Raw genomic sequence first — 15,606 nt, 5'->3', positions numbered from 1 at the left:
CTATTGTTTATTGTTGTATTGTGGGCTCGGCCTCATGTAAGCCGCACCGAGTCCCTTGGGGAGATGGTAGCGGGGTACAAATATATTATTATTATTATTATTATTATTATTATTATTATTATTATTATGTGTTCCGAGTCCTATCCTCCGCTTCACGCCAAAGGGCAAATGTGAGCCAGAGCAGGGCTTTCAGAGCCACTCTTGTGGGGAGGCTTCTGAGCCAAAAACACTGGAAACATGGGCAGGAGATGCACCTGGTTGAGTTTAGGCTAAACTTGCCGGCATGGGCAAACTTCATCCCTCCTCCAGGTGTTTTGGACTTCAATCCTAAATGGTTTGGGACCCATCTATGTGCATGATTGCATTTCCGTATACGAACCCACACAATCTCTTTGTTCATCTGGAGAGGCCCTGCATCGCAAGCACGATTGGTGGGGATGAGGGACAGGGCCTTCTCGGTGGTGGCCCCTCGACTCTGGAACTCCCTCCCCAAGGACATCAGGCATGCCCCAACATTGGCAGTCTTTAGAAGGAACTTGAAAATTTGGATGTTCCAGTGTGCCTTCCCAGTCTAAGGAATCCCAGGCAATATGTCCCAAATGCACTTTACGAGAGATTTAGGATTGTCTGCACGCCCACCTATCCCTAAAATATCCATCCTATTTCACTTTGACATGCCCAGCATTTTTAAATTTTTAATTATTATTTGGCCCTGCCACAGGTTTTTAAATGCGTCGTGATATTATTGTTATTGTTTTGCTTTGTTTATGAGTTATTTACTGTTGTATTGTTGTCGTTATGTTTTATGGTTGTTGTATTTGGGCTCGGCCTCTTGTAAGCCGCACCGAGTCCTGCGGGAGATGGTAGCGGGGTATAAATAAAGGTTTATTATTATTATTACTCCCATAATTCCTAACAGCCAGTAGGCCGAAGTTTGCCCATGCCCGTGTGAAAGACTGGAAGACTCTTGCCCTGGCTTCTTGTCGTTTTTAAGTTTCACCTGTTTTACTAGGTTCTTGTGGGTTTTTTCGGGCTATAGAGCCATGTTCTAGAGGCATTTCTCCTGACGTTTCGCCTGCATCTATGGCAAGCATCCTCAGAGGTTGTGAGGTCTTTCGCCTGTTTCGTTTTGCAGAGCGCTGTCCTTGTGTCTAATGTTTCACTCCAAAGCAACTGAGGCTTGAAATGGGAAGGGGCAGGGTGCCGAAGGGGTGGCAGATGGAGGGGCGGCATTGGGGCTGCCATAGGAGCCGCTGCATGCCTGCCGAAAGGCTCTACTTGCCTGCGATAGTGTGCCGGTGCCACCGTTTCTTTTCAGAGGAGCATTTGTGTCTCAAACCCCCCCCACGCCGAGCAGCTGACATTTCAAAACAATATTCGGGGTCAGGTTTGGGGCTAAGCTCTTTTGATGTCGGCAGGGGGCCGGGTGGGAAGCGCCAAGGGTCAGATTAAGCTTCCGGGTCACCTCTTGGTTTCCTCTTCACTCAGGGCTTCAGCATCTGGGCTTGGCCTGAAGCACCTCAAAGGCCACCACACTGCTTTGGGGGGGGGGGGGGGGCTCTGGGAGCTGCGGCCCAAAAGAGGCACTTTCCCTCAAGCTCTGCCCAAAGCTCCACTGTGAGAGGGTTGGATCTGGGACAATTTTCAGGCAAAATGGGGGTGGGGGGTAGGAGAGAGAAGTTCGAGAAGGGTCTCCCTTCTTCTCCTGCCAGGAAGAGGTGGAATGGAACCAGGGCCTCTGAGTCATCATACGTCCCTGGGGCACTGGTTCTAAATCCACAAAGAGGTTTGATTCCTTGGCGTAATAGCTGCAAGGACAACACCCCCAGCCCCAAATTCCCCATTTGAAAAGAAAGGTAAAGAAAAGGCAGAAGCAAAGAGAGAAAGGTAAAAAGAGAGGAGGAAAAGTGGCACCGAGCAGGGCATGCCTGAGCGGAGGTTTAGTGAGCGATCACTTCATATGCACTTGCGCTCTCTCTCTCTCTCTCTCTCCCCCTTATCACCATTTAATGAGGTCGGAAGCGGAGCTGCTTAATGAACTTTAACGGGGTTTTAATTACTGGCAGCGCAGAGCGCAGAACCCGCTCGGCAAGGAGGCGAGGCAGCTGCCACCAGAGCGATGGGGGTGCCACTCACTGCCTTGGGAAGGGAAGAAAGAAAGAGCCTCGGGGGAAAGGCTGGCAAGAGCCACAGAGGCCGGAGCAAGCCCCTCCGCCTGCCCCACGGCGCCCCTCTTCCTGCCCCCTTCTCCCTCCTGGCCAGAAGGTCTGGGAACAACAACACCTGAGAGAGAAGGTGTGCTCAGGGGAGGGGAGGGACACCCCCTCGGGCAGGGAATGGGCTCCAGTGGGTTCAAATGACAGGCAAGGGGAGTCCACCTGAACATTAGGAAGAACTTCTTAGAGCAGTTTAGCAGTGGAACTCTCTGCGTCAGTATAGGAGACCTCCTTCCTTGGAGGCTTTGAAACAGAGGCTGGATGGCCATCTGTCAGGGGTACTTTGATAGTGCTTTTCCCGCATGGTAGGGGGTTGGACTCGGTGGCCCATGTTGTCCCTTCTAGTTCTATGATTCTGTGAGAGAGAGCAGGAAGCTCTTTCCATGCATGGAGGTCCCATGCTGTTGCTAAAGAGAGAGAAAGAGAGAGGGGTGCATGCCTTTGGCCCCCTCCCTGATCCCTGCCACCGTCCGCAGCCCTTTCTTTTCAATGTGGCCTGCTGAGGGCCGGAGGGAGTGGAAACTGGCCCTCTGAGTCTCTGCCTGTGCCCAGCCTTCTTGTCAAGGCAAGCAAGGAGGCCTCCTGGGCATGAGCAGAGGGCACAGGTGCCAAGGGCTTTTGTCTTCACAGAGGCTTTTGGTGTGGGCCATGGGCGCCACTTTGCTCCAGGGAACGTGGGCATCCCTGGAGCCCTCTTCCTCTGCCCTCTTCCTCCCCTGACCCAGAAGCAGAGGTTTGGGGAGGGAGGGAGGGAAGGGAGGGAGGCGGAGGTAGGGCTGCCCCTTTGTTAGTGGAGGGGGCCTCACCGTGACCCCCCCGACCCGACTCCCGGCCCCCTGAGGGCGCAGCGTCCCCACCTCGCAGCATGGCTCCTGGCAGCCGACGCGGGCCTGACAGACAGCTCTGGCAATCGGGCAAATGGGGTGTGTGTGTGTGTGCATGTGTGTGTGTGTCGGGGGAGCTGGAGGCCCCCTCGACAGGGGCCTGGGAGGGCCAGGACCTCAGCTACTCCCTTGTGGGCTCCTCTGCCTTTGCACAGAGGATCGTGGCCGTGCACGTGCACAGTGGAGTGGGCTGCAGCATATTTGGTGGGCTCTCAGCCCCCCCCCCCCCCCAGGGCATTGAGGGCATGGAAACCTGGAGTCTGGGGCCATAGGCTCTCCTCTGCCCCATGCAGATGGAATGAAACGTTAGTAGTTTCCCCACATCACCGAGGGAGCCTTGTGGTTTCCCTGCCCCTGGGGCTCAGTTGAGGAGGAACAGGACCCAATGGGGGATAATGGCAGCTGCGGAGGGTCCTTGCCCCCCATGAGGAGGATCCCAAAGGCCCTCTTCCATTGGTTTCCTGCTGTGTTTTGCCCCATACCTCCCCCACTTGAGGAAATGAAGGGGTAGCTCAGAAGAGGGAAGGAAGTGGAGTGTGGCATTGCAATGATTTGAATCGCAAGGCATTGTTTTCATAAAATTGTGTTAGAGGAGGGGATTCACTGATCCCCTGCACTGGAACGAGTTGGAAATACTGACACTCTTGCATATGATGATCACCTTGGTCTCACGGCCTCCAATGTCTTTCCGTTTGGGACCATCCGTAGTTCAGAGCCTGCCCAGGAATGTCGGAAGCGTTGGACCCTGTGTCCTCCTAGGAGCACTTTTGGCCATTGTGCTCTTCTCTCTCCAGAAGAAGGCCAAGGCCAATCCCCCAAACGTCACCCTTGGCTCACCTTTGGACTGCCGGATGTTAGAAACAACCACCAACACCCAAGCCTGGCACACAATAAAACCAATGAGAACAGCTTGGAATAATTTGGAATCGTAAAATAAAGACCAGCAGCACATTAAACCATGGAACCCATGGAACAGGGCAGCTTAGAGGCAGGTCATACATATTAGCCCCTCTTGCACAGGCCTGTAGCGGGGGGGGGGGGGGGGTAGGGGTTCAACACCCCCCCCCCCGAATTTTTTCAGGTTAAAAAAACCCCTGGTTTACTCATGAATTTTAACTGGTTAACCTAATCCCCGTGCTAAGTCTATGAGATGCAAAAAAAATTAAGAGTCCCTCCAGAACTGCAAGCACTATCTCAAGCAAATATTGACAATTTATTCACACTGTCATGACTTGCAGCAATAGCCGATGTAGCGAAGCAACCAAGTTGGGGGGTGGTGGTGTTGAATGCTATCATTAAGGAGGCCAGACTTGGTGGAGGTGGTTGACGGGGGCGGAGTGCAGGCTATTGAAGGATGCTCTGCCCCCTGCAGCTGTGTTCTTTGCTTCAACGTGAGCTAGGAGGCAAGTTTCAACCCCCCCCCGAAATTTTCAACCCCCCCCCCCAAAAATTTCACCCCTCCCTAAAATTTTTTTCTAGCTATGGCCCTGCTCTTGCATGTTGCATGCACATAGGGGAACGTGCTTTGCTGCCCCACAAGAAAAGCCCCATGAAGCGCGTACCTGCCCTGCCTCCATTTTGGAGGCAGGGCAGGTAGCTGAGGGGAGAAGGGCTGCCTGACCCCAAGAGGGAAGCTGCTGGGGCCCCGATCCCTCATCCTTCAAGAGGGAGGGGGCTGCGTGTGCTCCTGCCTCAGGGTCTGCCGCAGGCACTCTCGTTGTGAGCAGCGGGGCCATTTTGAGTGCAATGCTCTTTGGAGGGCAGTGCAAAGCCAGGTGTGTATGTGTATGTGTGTGCATGGGCACACCAGTGGGGGGGGGGAGGTTAAAGGCAGGGCAGGGCTAACAGCTGGCACAAACTCTGGGCCTGCTCCCAAGGGACTGCACTGAGGAGAGCCTCCGACTTCCTCAGCAGCAGATGCAGCGAATGAATGGCCCTCGGTTGCCATTGGGAGACCTGGTGCCTCCACACCTCCAATGTACTGGAATGGCCTCTCCCTCCAGGCCTGACTTTCCCACAGGGTTCAGAGGAAGGGCTTTTCCAAGAAGAGGGAGATTTCAGTGGGAAGAAGCCTGGGAACAAGTAGGGCATGGGGGCAGTTGTGGGGCAATTGGCTTTGTGTTTTGGATACAGTTTGGGTATACAGAGAGAAATGACCTCCATTGAATAGAGGGAAGGGAGACAAGGACTGGTGGGCACAAAGGACCCCAAGGACAGCGCCGTGGGGAGAGGGTGACTGGGGAAAGGGGTGCGTGGCAAGGCATGGAGGAGGAAGGTCGGAAGAAGGGGAGGCTGTGGCCAGTCCTTTCGCACATTTCGCACAAAGGGGCTCATTGGGCACATGCCACCTTTCTTTATTTTACCATAACAACCCTCTCGTGATGATGATGATGATGATAATGATGACTTGGAGGGAAAGATGGAGGGGACCAAGGCTTCCCGGTGCGCTGTGGTGCTTTGAAGGCAGCTCTCCCAAGGGCCAGTCAAACACGGCAACCCTATTTTAGGTTGTGCATCATATAAACACAGTTGGAAGTCAGATGTACAGCACATTTCAGGTTTTGACATCATATAATAATAATAATAATAATAACAATAATAATAATACTTTCTATATTATTTTATTTATTTATTTATTTATTTATTTATTTATTACTGTGCTTATATACCGCCGTTTCTCAGCCTAAATCGGCGACTCAACGCGGTTTACAACACAACGACAAGCAGCAATATTTCATTAAAAAGCATAAAAACACATACACAATACACAATATTATTGGGCCACCAATAATAATCCAATGCATCTCTTAATTGTAGTCGCAATCCAATTTTGTCGTCTGTGATTAACCAATCCTTGTTCATCAGTTTCGTTGCACCAGATTAATCGAATGCTTGTTTAAACATCCATGTCTTCAACCTTTTTCGAAATACCATCAGCGAAGGGGCTGATCTCACCTCTATGGGGAGGGCATTCCAATATATACCCCACTACCATCTCCCCAGGGGACTCAGTGTGACTTACATGAGGCCGAGCCCAAAATACAACAATACAAGCAATAACAACAACAATACAAGCAATTTAAAACAATAAAACAATAACATAAACATTATCAATAGGACAACACACTTTAAAATCTATGGGTAGGCCAAATGTAATTAAAATTAAAAATAATGCTGGACATGGGCGAAAAAGTGATGGGGCAGTTTGTGGAAACATACAAGCAGACCTAAACAATATAAAGTGCTATGGGATCATTATTCTGGGAAGGCACACTGGAACAACCACGTCTTCAAGCTCCTCCTAAAGACTGCCAGAGTTGGGGTATGCCTGATGTCCTTAGGAAGTGAGTCCCAGAGTCGAGGGGCCACCACCGAAAAGGCGTTCTCTCTCGTCCCCCCCAATCGTGCTTGCGATGGAGGTGGGAGTGTGAGTAGGGCCTCTCCTGATGATCGAAGAGATTGTGTGGGTTCATATACAGAGGTAGGCGGGTCCCAAACTGTTCAGAGCTTTGTAGGTGAGAACCTGCACCTTGAATTGGGTCTGGAAAATGAATGGAAGCCAGTGGGCTCCTTGAACAGGAGGGTTGACCGCTCCCTGTAAGGAGTCCCGGTTAACAACCTGGCTGCCGCCCGTTGGACCTCTGTTTTAAGAAATGTGGTTTGTGAAGGCTGGGTCCTGTCCTTTGCTCCCCTTCCTCTTTGACATTGCAACCCTCCCTCCCTCTTTCCCCCAGAAGGAACCTCTGCTGGAGGGGCCCAGGGGCCGGGGTGCCTCTGGCCGAGGAGGTCCTGTGGAAGGAAAGGAGGGAGGAAGGAAGGGGCCATTACCCATTAAGCAACCCGCTATTTGTTGCCCTGTAATGATACCCTGAAACCCAACAAATGGGGGGCTGGGCCTCCGTGGAGGAGTTGACCTCTGCTTCCCTCTCCTTGAGCTTGACCCCCAAATGGGGCGGCCCGCCAGGCCTCCCTCAGGCTCAGCCCCAGACCCCCGGCATTTGGGCGCTGGGCTGCAAACGGGAGACCTCCCCTCTGTGGGGCAGCCCTTGTTTTCCCCTTCTGCGTGGTGCTGAAGAGCAACTACTACTCCGGCGGGCCTGGAGCTGTCCAGTCCTGCATGATTGGGGGCCTCCTTCCTCCACGGTTTCCGTGCCTGTGTTTCCTGCCAGCGGCGCCGGGCTCTTCTGGGGGACTGCAGCCAGCCAGAGAGCGAGCGAGCGAGCAGGCGAGCGGCCTGGGCTCCTTCCTGCTCCTCGACTTCTGGGTGTTAATTTAATGCTGGGGGGTGGGTGGGTCGGTGGGCAGAGGGGAAAGCAGCCCAGCTGTTCCCCCAGGTTTTGCTGCCGTTATTGCTTTTAAAAAAATTATTATTACTATTATAGCTCTGGCAGGGCCTGCTGAGAACTGCGAAATCGTGACACAGAGAGAGAGAGAGAAAGAGAGAGAGAGACCAGACAGGGAGGGGATGTCACCTGCCCCCCCCCCCCCCCAATCCAGCCTCCCCCATACACACAAAGTCTGCTGCAACGCAGAAACCAGGGAATGGAATAGGAAAGAAAATGAAATGCGTCTGAAGCGAGGAGAAGGAGAAATGGTCGTGGAAGAGGTGGGGGGGAGGGGGGAGGGAGGGAGGGAGGGAGGGAGGGAGGGGGCGCCAGAGTGAAAGAGAGTGAAGGAGAGAACAGCCAGAGCGAGCACGAGAGAGAGAGAGAGAGAGAGAGAGAGAGAGAGAGAGAGAGAGGCCTGGCCCTGCCATCGCCCGGAGCCCCCTCCCTCCCTCCCTCCCTCCCTCCTCCCTGCTCAGTATCGATCGGCAGCCGTGGCTCGAAACCATTTTCATTGTCAGGCGCTTGGGCTGACGGATGCTGCCCCCCCCCTCAAAGCAAGCGCAGCCACCGCTGGGGGATGGGAGAGGGATGCTGCGGCGGTGGCAGTGGCGGCTTGGGGGCCGATTCCCCACGCCCCGCCATATTAATCCTATTTATCATCCCTGCCTCAGTTTTATCCCTGCTCCAAAATAATCATAACACCTCGCTGCAAATTCCAGTGTCCCTCTCCCCCTCCCTCCCTCCCTGTTCGCCCTCTCGCCTGCCTGCCTTCCTTCCTTCCTTCCTTCCTTCCTGGCCCCCTGCCTCCATCCCTTTCTGCTCCTTCAGGAGGTCCATTGTTCATCGGAAGCTCCCCCCCCCCCCACCAATAACACATACACACACACACACACTCCTAGATAGATAGACACCCTGCAAGCCCCCTGGCCCACCCTCACGCCACTCCGCAGCTTCCCCTTATCGTCGGGGGCATGCTTCAGACCCCGCAACGTGGATTAGTTACCCCTTAGCACACATTAAGCACCTTCCTTCCCCTACTTGCAACCGGGGCTCCGATAAAGCCGCAAAGAGGATGGGATTTCATTGCACACAAGAGACACTTTCTCCCCCCTGATCCATCTGCACTGCCTTCCGAATCGGATTAGATCCTTTCCCATTTGGGGGGAAGTGAAGTCCGAACCACCACTTGGGAGAGTAACTCCCAATTAATGAGCCTGAAGTCAATGAGTAATGAGTAATGAAGTAATGAGCCTGAGAAGGAGGAGGAGGAGGGAAAAGGGCCCCAAATCCAGCCCTGAGGAGCCAAGGGGCCACTTGGCTCTGGCCACATCCTGGCAGTAGGATTAGATGTGGTTTAATGTGGTGGCCAAATGGAGGGGCCAGGTGGCTGTGTGCCCCGGGTTGGATTCGTGGAGACAAGTGAGATGCTGGAGCCTTTGAGGAAAGGTTTTGGGAGACATTACGAGGTGAAGCTTTGCTCCGAAGCCCATTTAGGTGCAGAGAGGGACGGAAATGGAAACACTCCACCAGCACAGAATGGTCCATCAGGCGCCGGCAGTAGCAGCAGGAGGCTCTTCTCGAGGGAAAATGGGGGCCGATCACCACCACTTCCCTCTTGAGGAAGTGACACCTGGGCAGGTGCCTCCAAAGAGACCCCCCCCCCCCACACACACACACTGCTCATCCATTTGCCCATCCACAAAGCATTTCCAGCGCGCATTGAAATGATTCCATGCTCTCCCTTGTAGCTGTGCGGCGGCGGGAGAGTTGGCTCCGCTTGTCTTCTCACATGGCAGAGAACGGGAGTGCGGTTGTGGGGCTGCTTTCCGATGTGTGACTCTCCCACAACCCTAACCCCGCGATCTCCTGCTTCTCTGTGGCAGGTCCCCATCCTTTCTGCACCCACCCATTTGCTTCTGCGTCCTCTCGGCCTCACACAACACATGTTTTTTTGGGGCCTCGCAGTTCATGTTGTGCCTTGCGATGTATTTATTCCTTTGGAGATTTGTGGCTTTGTTTTCCCCTTGTGCTTTTGCAGTTGTGTACTCCCTGGCAAAGTACTCTTGGTTGTGCAAAGCACGGCCGTGTGCTTGCGCCTCTCGCTTCTCCCTCTTTCTCGCTCGCTCACGTCCGTTCCGTTTGATGGCTCCTTAATGACAGAAGTGACAATGGCAAATTTCCAATTGGCTTCGTTTCCCCAGCTGCAAGCGCGGAAGATCCATGCCTCCTTCATGCGTTCACACATGCCGACTGACTTCTGCTGCACCGACTTTTAGGGCCATTTCATAAGTGCTCATCCTCTTCATAGCCCTTGTTCAGAGGGATCTCTTGGTACCCTGAGATCGTGGAGCCCCTTCACCCAATTGGGCTTTCTCAAGTAGTATTTCCCTCCCCCCACAAAAAAAAAAATCTGCAGGAGGCATCTCTGTGGCCTTTGCCTTGTGCCCACAGTTCTTGCCACAGCGCTAAAACAGCCACTATGGGAGGAGCCCTGACACTGGAGCTTAATTACAAATTAGAGAAGCAGCCGGCAGGGGAAGCATGGACCTCAAGGAATGTGAACAAGTGGGACCAAAGCAGTTGTGTGTGCATCATGCATCTCATTGTTCTCAGCACCTTCCTTGGGCTTTCTTGCCACTCTTTTCCGAATCGTAAAGATTTAGTTTTCAAAAGAAAGATGACAAAAGTTAAAAATAAATGTAGTGACCAGGACAACAGGCAGCTTATCCGGCATTTTCTCGAGGGGCCAAAATGAATTACGTTTTGAGTCTCCTTTAAGAATTGCTCTCACATCCCAGGTGTTGGGAGGAGATGCGGTGGTTCTTTTGGCAGTGCCCAAAAGGGCACTTTGCTCATGCTCAGAGACACTGGGCTCTGTCCTTGACTTGGCCGGTGAGACAGGGAGGGCCAGGGGAGCCTTGGCCGCTTCTTCTCCTCCCCCCCCCACAAAAAACCCACCTCTGTGATGGGGTCCCATGGGTCCCTGGAGCTGGCTTCCCCCCGGACCCAGCTGCGATGATTTATTATTCCTATAGTGCTTAAAATAAACAAGACGCTTTGCAGAAATTGAAATAGAGCCACGTCCGCCTCCGAACGCTTACAGGGTAATTAGGGAGAAGCGACCGAAGGGAAAGGGTGCCAAGAGGGAGGGATGGATAAACGGGACGTGCAGGTTATGCAAAAGCAGCAAACAGGCAGCCCCTTCTGCTCGTAATCTATTTAAATAATACTTTTAAAAGAGTCATAAGAGAATATTAAGGAAGAGAAAGGAAGAGGAAAAAGAGACTCAGAGACGGAGTGGAGCATCTCTGGGGCACCGGCTCTTCTGCCTTCGGATCCCAAATGAGCGTTGGATGCGCATCGATGAGGGCAAGGCTCAGCGGCACCTGTTTCAAAGACTATTTGCAGCGTGGAACTTTCTCCGTGCAAAATTCACGCCAGGACTATTTTGGCACACAAAACATTCCTTGCAGAAAATTCTGCTTCTGACCAAAGATGTTATTTCTGCACAGAAAAGGGCGATTCCTGGGCATTAAACCCACTCCCGAATTTCATGCAGAATCACTCCTGAATTGTGAAGATTTTCACCAGTCTAGGAATATTTTTCTAGAGGTTCACTAAGAATATATTTTTAAATTCTTTCTATCTTCTCTGTTGTCTCTTGCCAGCCTGTTTCATGCAGGATCTTTGGAAGCCTGAAGAAAATTCAATGGAGAGGCCTCATATTTTCAGGGAAATGAATAGGGAAGAAAAGACTCTTAAAATTCTGATACACCTTGGAGTTATAAAAAGAATTTGTAAATTTGTTTTTAGTGTTAGAGTGCAAAATGCAATTGACTTGATACAAGCCAGACTCTGGGACGTCCTGGGAGCTGGAGTTAAAGGAAAATAAAATAAGAATTCTTGGTTGCAACGCCAAGAGGGGTTCTTGACGAATCCATGGTGGCCAGCCTTGTCTACAGTGAAGCTTTTCCTTGGAGATGGAGATACTTCGGACCGTTGTTTGCGAAGATGACTTGTTTTGGTTAAGATTAACAATTGTGGTGTTGGGCTTGGTTGAGACGCTAAACAGTGTTGGACTTGCGGTGGAATCGGAAGAGAAATTTCCAAACTTTTTACAGCTATTCTGATGGGAAGAGCCAGGAGCAGAGTGGCCACTCTTGTCACACTAAACGGTGGCCCTCCATGCCTTGCCAGAGTGCAGCTCACAACCTCCCTGACCACGGACAGTGCCGGCCTGGGCAAATGAGCCCTGAAGTGTCACCTGGAGAAGGACAGTCTGGAGCAAACCCTGTTTGTGGGTGAAATCCACTATCGGGAGAAAGTCCAATGTGATGAATGCCTTCTCACTGGAGGGTTTCTTCTGTATCTTCAGAGATTGTCAGATGTGGTTTCTGAGACCTGAATTTTTTTGGAGATTGCTCCTCAGACAAACATCTCTGAAATTTGGAGGAAAACCAGTCATTTCAACTCAGCTCACAAAACCCGCACAAAGCCTTCCCTGTCTTTTGGGTGAAGAATGAGGGTATAGGACAGGTTTGGGTTAAAAGTTACTTTTTTGTCCCCCATCTATCAGATCTCCCTGTGGGTCTGCTGTTTGGGGGATTCTGGGTGCGGTAGCAAGGCACCTGTGGAGGCCTGTGTTTGTGGAAGGAAGCCTCCTAGGAAAGGGATTGTAGCCAGCCGTGGACCCCCAAACCAGCCGTGCCCCCACCCACGCCCCCCGTTGTTCCGCGCTGGTCCTGGGCTGCCCCCCAATGCCGCTGCCCTCCCCGCCTCCCCCTTCGCCTGCTCCCCCGGGAGCACACTCTAATAATGTATTTGATCGACTGGCGGCCGCGGACAAGCGATTATTGTCTTGTAGGGAGTCAAAAGTATTGATCGGGGGAGAAATATGAGCAGCGCGATGGAGCCGGCGCGTCACATACAATAACCGCAGCCCCGGGGGAGCGCCCGCGACACCGGCCGTCTCCTCTCATTACCGCCCGCTGCAGCCGGCCACGGCAGCCACGATTGGGGGGGGGGGGAAGGCAGGGGTCGGGCAGAGGAGGGGTCCCTGCCCCTCGATGCTGGAACTTTGGCTGCTCTGGATGATGCCCACAAGGCTCTCCTTGCACTGAGGGGTGGGGAGAGATGGGGCAGGGACAGGGCTGTTGCCACACTAGCACTGACCCAACAGCCCCGGCTCTGTTTGCGCCTGGCCACCTGTCGCTCCCCTCCGGTTGCCTCCAGAGCAGCAGAACAAGATGGCAGCCTCAGAGTGGCTTTCAGTCTGGATGCCTGGGAACCAAATGGCAGGGCTGCAATGGAACACTATGAGGTGTCCTTTGCACATGTGCAGATGCACCCTGAGCCCAGCTTAGTGTTGAAGGGAAGGCCTGCCTGCTGGGCATCGCGTTCCCATACTGGTCCGTGCCTTACGGATTGGGCCATTAGCTCTCATGATTGTGGCTGACATTCGACGCTGCCTAGCAGTTATGGATCTTGTTCGGACATCCTTCAGATGAAGGTACAAGAATCCTGTCCTGAGCACAGAGGCAGCCTTTGCTAGGAAAGCAGAGCGCGAGAATTAATTTGGGAGATGCCTCTCCCAAGCACAGGGCCCTGGCTCCTTGGAGATGTCAGCCCATGAAGCTCAGGAGGCCTCGCAATTCCAGGCCCTTCATGCAAAGCAGAGGCTGGACTCGATGGCCCTTGGGTCCCCTTTCTCAACACAGCAAAGGCGCGCAACACAACTTGCACAAGGGGCGGCGTACCTTCTTGGCGTTGGACGCCTAAGTGTTAGTTGTGCAAGGGTTCTGTGAGCATATGCTCGATTTGCGTGTTTCAAGTGGACCTTGACAGAAGTGCTGTGGTGGCCGACCCAGGCTGAGCATCCACTCTCTAACCACTCTCTAACCACTCAAAGCTTTTGTGCCAGTTTGTGGCCTCCGCACTTGGGGTTTGGCAAAGGAATGATCCCAAGTCCAGTTGTAGGAGCCTCTGATAGTAATGTGTAGAGAGAAGGATGTGGCCAAGTTAAATGGCCTCCTCTGGGGCACTTCTTGGGGCCCTGTGTCCTCTTGGGAGCCAGTCGCTGGCTGGACTCCTCTCCTCTGAAGGCAGAGCGTGAATGCGCTTCTGGGCGGCTCCAGGGGAGGGTGGCATTTGTGGTGCCCTGCTGCCCCCCAGTGGCCAGAGTCTGGGAATGCTGGCCCAGCCACTAAGGTCCACCCAGGCGCTTGACCGTTGCTGGGGGCTGCTGGGTTCATTAATAACAATAACAATAATAATAATAACTTTATTTTTCCACCCCACCTCCATCTCTCCGAAGGGACTCAGGGTGGCTCTCATAGGGACGAGCCCAATAATAATATTATAATAATAACAACACTTTATTTGTACCCCGCTACCATCTCCCGAGGGACTCGGCATGGCTTACATGCGGCCAAGTCCACAACACAACAATAAACAATAACAACAATAATACAAAAGCAATACATAAACTCATAAGCAAAATAAACAATAACAATAACATTTAAAATCTAAATAACATTTAAAAATCTATGGCTGGGCCAAATGTAATAATTAAAATTTAAAAAATAATGCTGGGCGTGAACAGGTAACATGTAATTGGGATGGAGGTTTTGGAGAGGGAAGAAATGTGCAGACAATCTAAAGTCATTATTAAAGTTCGTTTAAGGACATATTGCTGGGAGTTTCCTTATTCTGGGAAGGCACACTGAAACAGCCACGTTTTCAGGCTCCTCCTAAAGACTGCCAGAGTTGGGGCTTGCCTAATATCCCTGGGGAGTGAGTTCCACAGTCGAGAGGCCACCACCGAGAAGGCTCTCTCCCTCGTCCCCACCAATCGCACTTACGATGGTGGCGGGAGCGTGAGCAGGGCCTCTCCAGATGATCGAAGAGATCGTGTGGGTTTGTACACAGAGATGCAGTCATGCAGGTAGGCATGTTTAAAATATACACTCGTATATAAAATACAACCGCACAAAACAGAATAAAACAATAACATTGTATATTAAAGCAACCATCAAAACAACCACCAATGTGTTGTGATAGAGCCTGCTGACAGTGATAGTAACACTAGTTGTATTAGAAGAGGCAGGAAAACTTCTTTAATTAGCTGGCGTCTGACCTTGACACAATGAATCTGCAATAATAATTCTTGGGCACGGGTGAGCAGACCGGTGCCACTCAATTGGGAGGATAGGGCTGGTGCCTCACTTCATTTGTTGCATTTTGTGGTGATGCAGAGAGCTCCTTTCCCATTCATAGCCTTCTGTTTGCTTCTTGCGTCTTCTTTATTTGCCATAAAGGGGAGAGAAAGGAAGAGGGAGGCAAAACTTGTCTTTTGACTGAAGGTCCAGAAGCGCCTCTTCTTGCTGCCTTCAAGGCCTTGGGTTTCATGGAGAAGTAGTCTAGCGGGATGTTTTGGATGCTCGTGCCCAGCCATTATGACACTGAAGTCATACCCAGGTGTTTCTGAGCATGAGCAGAAAGCATTTGTGTCTGTTTTGGTGATGAGCAAGGAGGTACATCTTAGCATATTTTGCCCCCTTTGCTAGACAAATCATGAAGGAAGTTGTCTGCCTGCTCTGCAAGGACACCAAAGCTTCTATGTCACTATGAGGAGAAAAGTTCAGGAAAGCTACACTCAGGGACGGCTCAACCCATTACGCAAAGTAAGCATTTGCAGTATAGTTGATTTTGCCCAGGGGCAGGCATGTAGTCGGGGGGGGGGGGCTTGGGGGGCTTCAGTCCCCCCCCCCCCGAAATTCTCATGGTGGTCCGCGAGAAGGCCTTACTGGTATATTATTTAAACTGTTATGTTTATTCATATCATGATCTGATCACTATGTTCAACATATCCCATATGCATGGGGATATTGGGATAACGATACAAAAGGTTTGCTAGGGTAGAGCCTCTTTCACTCAGACTCAGCCCCCCCCCCCCCCGAATCAAACTCAGCTCCCCCCGAAACAAAATCCTGGCTACGGGCCTGCCCAGGGGAGCTCTTGAGGCGTTCTTGGGGGAAAATAGACCTTGACACATCCAAGTTGTAGTTACTGGGATGTACCGTTCACCTACAATCAAAGAGCATTCTGAACTCCACCAAGGATGGAATTGAACCAAATATGGCACACAGAACTCCCACGACAAACAGAAAATATATATCA

The 15,606-nt window shown here is 52.0% G+C and overlaps 1 protein-coding gene across 3 annotated transcripts in view; it reads left to right on the top strand.

Annotated features, from left to right (window-relative positions):
* The window catches only part of POU2F2 (POU class 2 homeobox 2), a 92,072-nt gene that overhangs the window by 51,794 nt on the left and 24,672 nt on the right, over positions 1-15,606 (top strand). The gene's annotated exons all lie outside the window — the stretch shown is intronic.

The sequence above is a fragment of the Anolis sagrei genome, chromosome Y, assembly GCF_037176765.1.
Source record: "Anolis sagrei isolate rAnoSag1 chromosome Y, rAnoSag1.mat, whole genome shotgun sequence".
Classification (NCBI taxonomy): Eukaryota; Metazoa; Chordata; class Lepidosauria; order Squamata; family Dactyloidae; genus Anolis; species Anolis sagrei.
The sequence above is the reverse complement of the archived record's forward strand: the minus strand, read 5'-3'. Positions and strand labels throughout refer to the sequence as shown.